The sequence below is a fragment of the Bombus impatiens genome, unplaced genomic scaffold (assembly GCF_000188095.3).
Source record: "Bombus impatiens unplaced genomic scaffold, BIMP_2.2 scf_0151, whole genome shotgun sequence".
Lineage (NCBI taxonomy): Eukaryota > Metazoa > Arthropoda > Insecta > Hymenoptera > Apidae > Bombus > Bombus impatiens.
In genome coordinates, this window is record NT_176570.1 from 2565091 (window position 1) to 2572090 (window position 7000).

A 7000-nucleotide genomic window follows, 5' to 3' on the forward strand; every position below is an offset into this window, starting at 1 on the left:
GTGGAGGCAGTGGATCGCTTGCCGATGGTGGAGGGGGAACGGAAGGAAGGAAGGTTGTCCCTCGCTAGCGGCAACCTTCAGCTTCAAGGGTACAGGGCCGTAACCGACGTCCCCTTTGCTTTTTCGCCCTCTTCACTCTTTCCCTTCGTTGGCTTACCGAGCCTGTTTCGTGGAATGCAAAAGCTCGAAAAACGGTCTCACGTCTTCCACGAATTCTTCTTCCTCTATCTTCCGAAGGATCTTACGTTTCTCTGTCTAGATTTCTGTCTTACTTTGACTAATAATGATTTGAAAAGGTTTAAAAAGGTTCCTCGAGTTTCTCGAGTCTGATCCAGTCTATAGATTTCTCATTTGTTTGCTTCTCTTTCTTTGGATTTTTGTGCAAGTAGAAGTTGGACACAAGTTGTGGACTAAATTCGTTAGACAGATAACACTCTGTGTTACTCTGATTATGTTATTTTTCATTAACACTTGTGACGATTTGTAGCGTGTCTCTCGTGTCACAAGTATCCAAATTACGATGAACGTTATCATTAATGTCTAGGTTTCATTTCTTTGGTTATTCATAAATGTATATTTGCCGTATAATTTTTTGAATGTTTTATTGTATAAGTTTTTGAATGATTCACTTACACACAGCGTAAGAATGAACCCCTCTCTTTTCCTTTAGAATCTTTTGTCTTATGTTCATTCATAATGTTCTGTGAAGCTTCCTAAAAGTTCGAAGGGTCAGGAATACCCCCACCATTTCTCCAATTTCCCTTCCCGGTTTTTCCTTGCCGTTGTGGTAAAGTGCAGGTAAAGAGGGTCGTTTGAAGGAAGCGATAGACGACGTGTCAGTTTGTAGCGGACTGCCGGATGATTTGTTTCGTGCATTGCTTGACGTGTTGGTTTAATAGGATGGATTCCGAAGTCAGGTTAGTACGAATATTTTTTCGGGTTTGAAATTCGCAGTGTTATACGAAGCTTCATGTGGCTGTTTTCCTTGCGAGAAAGGAATGAATGTAGAAGAATGTCCGAAGGTCTTGAAGCCGTTTTTGTAGAGACTTTTTGCGTGATGGTGGTCGTGTTAATGGTAGGAGGAAAATGGAGTAGATTAACAAGACATCGTTAGTAAGCACATGAACTATAGGTCATTGTCTTTGATAAGGTTAGAAGAACGACGTGAGGTTGTACGTTAGAAAATGAATGGATTCGTATTACTCAGGAAAAACGGAGAAAAGAGATTTCCGCTTCTTCAAATTTGTTTATTCATCAATCGGTAATTATATCTTCCAGCAAGTATAAATTAATTCACGTAACAGATTAATTTATTCGAAGATTAAAGATTAATCCTAGCTTTTCTTAATACGTAATAAAATTCTATCTTACCAATTCCTCGACCTTCTGCCCTCGATATTTTTATCTACTCGATACGTATATACCTCTTACAGCATCTATGAAATATAAAATAAGAATACCATTAAATATTAAAGAAGACGATGAATAAAAGAAAACTTTTTTCAAGAGCTTCAATATTTTATTAGAAACTTTTCGTCGAATACTTTTAACATAGAAGCTCACAAATTTTCTTTCAGAAGAAAAAGTCTATTACCTTCGTCGTTTCTTCGCTTCTTTCCTTCTTTTTTCAGTGTATACAGGATTCAAAAGTTCCTTGGAAAATCTTACAATAGCATTTTCGTGGAAAGATTTTCTTTGTAAACGGCAACCGTATTTTCGTACACTCTCTCCCTCCTGTTTCTTTCTTTTTGCTCGGCGTATACGTAGAACGATACCCAATGTCAATAGACCCTCACCACTTCTCGCTTCTTCCTCGAACGAAACGTTAAGGGTGGCCATCACGTGGGTGTGTCTGCGTCTGAAATGGTTTGTCGACGATGGTTGGTTGTCCCCGAGGAATTCCTGGGCCTGTTTGCTTGATCGAGGATCGAATGTGGATGAGTTTCGTGAAAGCGGAGAAATGTCGATAGTATTTATATCCATTTATGGGAAGGTTGAGGGTGCCAAAATAGATAGAATATTCGCAATATGTAGAAATATCACGAAAGAAATTATTTGATGGACGAAACATATTTCTACTTAGATTCCATATTTCTTTTTTTCTTTTTTTTTCTTTTTTTAACTGTATGAATAATAATACGAATCTGCGTTATTATCGGTACATTCTTTCCTAACTATCGATCTTATCATCAAAAAAGCGGAAGAAGAAAGTTTGTACAGTCGTTTCGAAATTCCTCCGAATCGATTCTTTTCAGTATACTCTCGATCGAGAAGTTACAGCCAAGGGCTAAAGCATCTAAGTCGAGCTTCCTCGCTCGGCGTAAAGTTTCGCCCTTGTTCTCCAATTAACCCGAATTGCACTCCGGCCTGGGAGCCGGACAAAAGCTCCTGCACAGTGGTTCACAACTTGGAACAGTGATTCCAGTATTATCGAACACGTAGCAAATTACGCGATTAACCTTCGATTAGGGTCGGTCAGCTGTAACCCTGGTATTCCTGTTTTTAGGAATACGATTAAGGAAATGGAAACCAGATAGAAATTTGTCACTCTAATTAATACGTGCTTTGCTTTCGACATTTTCGATATATCGATAAAAAGAGCTAATGATGTCACGAATACTATCTTCTACATTTACCTTGAAATCTAGCATTATTTATGAGCTTGCTGTAGTAACTGAATTTATGGATGTAAATCATTTTTGCTTCTTAAGAATCGTATATTTAATCGCGTACTTGCGTAACGAGACGTAGAAACAGAGCAAAAATGGAGTCGTAGCGTCACTTTAGCTTACGAAGGACTCGTGTAACATCCTAATTACCTAATTACCTAAAGAAAAGTATTTACCAACAAGTATTTACCAAAGACTTAGTAAACTCCTCTAATAGACAGTCTCACGTCGTCATTGTCCAAATGGTCGACAAATTCTATACCCTTGATGATGATGGTGTTACGTGTTCTAACAGTGAAATAGATTCCCTTTGTGTGGCTCCTGTGGCCTGTCGAAGTTCGTAGGCATTTTCTCGAAAGGCAGCCGAAGAGAAGAGATTTCTTTTATACCTGGGGGAGCGGAGAACTTAACTCGCCAGGACTGCCGTTGGTCGGTTGGTCGTCCTTCTAGGGCCATAGGGCTTCTTTTCTCCTGTTGGTTCTGGCGTGTTATATCCTGCCAAGGGCAGGGAAGCTCCCTGGACCCCGACTTGTTTCCAACAGAGGCCACTGGCCCCGCTACGTGGGATATACCGGACGACCTTGGGCCTCATGGCCAATTTGCGAGGTCCATTCCCTCCAGATGGGCCCTTACGGCCGGCTTATTAGCCACCAAGTCACTCGACTGCTCCTCCGGTCCACAGAATCCTCCACGAACGTCGCGGTTTTCGGCCAGAACAACCTCCTTTTTGCTTCTCGTGTTTCCAGCCGCCTCACGAGTAATTCTGTGGTTTACCGGGCATCGGTGGAAATTTCAAGGGACGCGTGTCATGAATAATGAATGAACGTCTGGAGTTTGTGAATAGAGAGCGAAATTAAAGTGAAATTTTGGGTGTCTGTGGTGATTCCCGCGGTAGATCCTTGCTACAATAGAACTAGTAAACATTTAGAATCGTGGAACAGAGGTTTCTGGTTTCTCGAATTTTACGTGCCTTTGGAATGATCTGTGTGGTAGTTCGGGGTCAATGAAAATTTATAGTCGAAGAATAGAAAATAATAGTTGAGTTTGTGATAAAAGTTTTAGAGTTTAGAGTGACAAGGTTCACGGATATAAATAATGTGAATCGAAGTTTAAGTTTTCTGTCACGTTTTCAAAGTAGATTTAATTAACTCTATCCATTTTGAACATCCCGTTGTTCGGTTCTTTAAACTCGAAATCACGAATAATTGTTTGCAATCTATTGGAGTTCCCCTGTTAGCTCGTTTTACGTCATAAAAATGTTATTTACACTAACAAAAGTTCGACCTCCCGAATACTTCAACCTTTAACCTTTACATTTGCATATCCCGCACGATCATTGCGATTGCTCATGACTTTTTCGGATGTTCGCAGGCGATTTTTAACGAAGTCGTCAATTCTTAACTATTCTTGGGCATTCTTGACATCATTCTGCGATCCTTGGTTATTCGCGATGAATTGTGATAACTGTCGGTTCCATCAAAATGATAAATCCTCTCGCCTCGTGTTATCCTCAAGTGTCGGATGATATTACGCGACAAGTATCAAATCACCGTATCCGAGAAGGTTAGAAGCCAAAGGTTTACAGCTTACAGTGAGGTATCTAAATCTACTTACAAAAGCAACATTTTCATTTTGTCGTTCATTCCTGTTTATTCGACAAAAGTTTCGTCTTTCTTTGGATTCCTACGCGTCGTGGCAAACGTGACACGATACGTGTTAAACGTAATCATCGTTTAACAATTTCTTCACACGTACATCGTGATATAAAGAAATATACATGTGAAAAGAAAAGAAAATAATGATAGAATCGAATAATCGAAGGCATAGGACGTGAATCGAGTCACGTTCGCGCGGCGTACCATTGAAACGTCGTAAATAGCGAGCGAATATAGCGAAGAGAACGATGCACGACTCATCCTGGAATTCTTTGAAAGTCCACCCGGCAGTTCTGTTATTACGGAAACGCAGCCCGAGTACCTAATTGCGGTGAACAGATACAGAAGCACTGGCTGACTTGGAAATATCACGTGCGCCGTGCACTTGTACGTTTGACGGTAATTTAAGTCTCCTTACCGATCATTAGTCGTTCTTAATTCAGTTTCAGTACGTGTTAGCCACCTTGATTTTAACTACACAAAAAAGTGTTATCTTGACGCTTTTCGTTCATTTTTCTTCGTTAATCCCCTTTATTTAGTTCTTAAAGCAGAAATCAAAACTTTGGGTTGAGTAACCTTTAATTTTCACCATGATTTACTGATTGTGAGGTGTTTCGTTTAATCTTTACCATAATATCTACCATTTAATACGTTTAATGAAGCAATGGATATTTGATTAATAGTCAGTGAGTGTGTTACTGACGAACAATTTAAAATATTCGTGCGTGTGTGAGAATATCGTTTTATTCCAACAGAATAAAGATTAGAATTGCGAAGTAGGTTGTTTCTACGATATACGGATGGAAGAAAATCCGCTTTACTTATTTTCTTAATCGTTTATTCTGTACTTTGGATCAATTTACGTGTTACGAGATTCTTTTACTTTTGATAGCAGCGAATCTTTGTAACACAGATTCCTCATGAAATTTGGTATTTACGTATAATGGGAAATTTATGGAGCGACTATTTTTATGGAATAACGAGACCATTCTCACAAAATAGGAAATTTATTAATACCATGGATATCTGTAATGGGAATCCCATGCGCGGAATAGATAATGTTCTCTCGGAGTAGTAAATAGATTAAAATCTTTAGTAACCGTGTTATGAAACTAGCTGTTCTCATAATCGAGACAATGGAAAATTTTTTCGTATTAACGTGTTATAGATTCATTTCTTTCAGCTTGCCTTGGTATTTTAATCGAAATGTAACTGAATGTAATTTATTCGGTAATAGTTGGATGGGTTGCAATTTGTTGCGATGACACTCTCCGATATTCATGGAATTTAAATGCCAGTTAAATAATTGAGAAGATGACGTACAAAATGGCAGAAAAGGGGAAAGAAGAAAGAACGAGAAAAATAAGAAAAACAGGGATGAAAACGCGATTTAAATTTAACTCGCGCAATGCAAAGCTATTACTGTTTACGTTGTCTCATTAAACTTTTATTAACCTGAAAAGAAAGAAGAAAAAGAAAGGATGAACGCTACATTGACCTTTGCATCAATGATAATTCCGCTGACGTGAGTCACATTAATATGCATCGTTCTAATCTGCATTTCTAGGATTCATCGATGCCCGTTGGACTTCTCTTAGATTTTACTGCTAGTTACTACGTTCCTGGCGAAATGATTTCGAGGAAATGATTTATCTTTCGTTTACGTAATATGAGTCTAATCAAGTGCGCAACAGCTTTGATATTGAGTGATACTACGACTAATTTTGGGAAAATCCGACGTTGTAAAGGTATCGCTTCCAAGATATTATATTTATCTTTGCCTGAAATTCTATCGTAGAATCTAATTTGTTACAATTAGACTTTTTATTTTCTTTTTTTTTTTTTCTTTAGAATCATTTGCATCCTTAGAATTGTTGCGCGATCTAAGCAATCTCGACTCGTTTTATTTACATGCGTTGATTGACGATGCTACTCGATGCTTCGAAACATCGCAATACGGAAGCTACTGTATCTTAACGTCGATTTGCATTAAAATTATGATCGTAACTAGATGCTCCGACTGTGGTTTCTATCCTTTTCCCTCGTTCGTACAAATTTCGCCAACATATTAAATTTATCCGACACGACATTTGACCGATATTTACACCCACGTACTGGGAACATCGAGACTCGCTCACCTGTCGTTGAGAACCGTTGTAATACGTCAATTCGAATCAATCCATCTTACTCTGTCAAAAACATTTGCCAATGCATTCGACGGAACAGAAGGTAAAATCGACGCGCGAGACAGGATACTCTAACAACGCAAAACGAATCAAGCAATTTGAACGTGAAGCGACGTCAGAGCGGTGCGCGAACCGTTGCGTTGGTTTCCTGGGTGTCGCTGTCGCGCGACACGTGTCCATTACGGTCTCAATGTCAACGTATGTAGAGGCACGTAAACGGTGTACAGTTGGCCGTTTTATCGAATTTTATCGTCGGACATGAGTCCTACGCGTGAAAAGAACGCCGCGTTCCGTCTCACGGACGAACTGGTTCTTCTCTTCTCTTCTCTTCTCTTTTCTTCTTTTCCTTGGACGCGGCCCGTGCGTGGTTATGTTTGCGCTACACACGTGGCTTTCCGTGTGTGTCGATCGGTGTGCTGAACAGCGATTGTGTGTCGGTGTGTCTTCTTTCACGTCCTCCGTTTTCTGCGCGCGTTGTCCCGACGCGGCG

General features: G+C 39.6%; 2 protein-coding genes across 4 annotated transcripts in view; both read left to right on the top strand.

Moving 5' to 3' along the window:
• LOC100742462 (origin recognition complex subunit 2) overlaps positions 1–7000 on the top strand; it is a 114796-nt gene that overhangs the window by 98981 nt on the left and 8815 nt on the right. Inside the window, exon 12 of one of the 3 annotated variants that reach the window (XR_004461177.1) lies at positions 5892–6040. The exons of the other annotated variants lie outside the window; for them this stretch is intronic. The gene's annotated coding sequence lies outside the window, so the exon portion shown is untranslated. Of the gene's footprint in view, positions 1–5891; positions 6041–7000 lie in introns of those variants that run through there. 3 annotated transcript variants of the gene reach the window in all.
• LOC100748122 (protein roadkill) overlaps positions 1–7000 on the top strand; it is a 46909-nt gene that overhangs the window by 10899 nt on the left and 29010 nt on the right. The window lies entirely within an intron of this gene.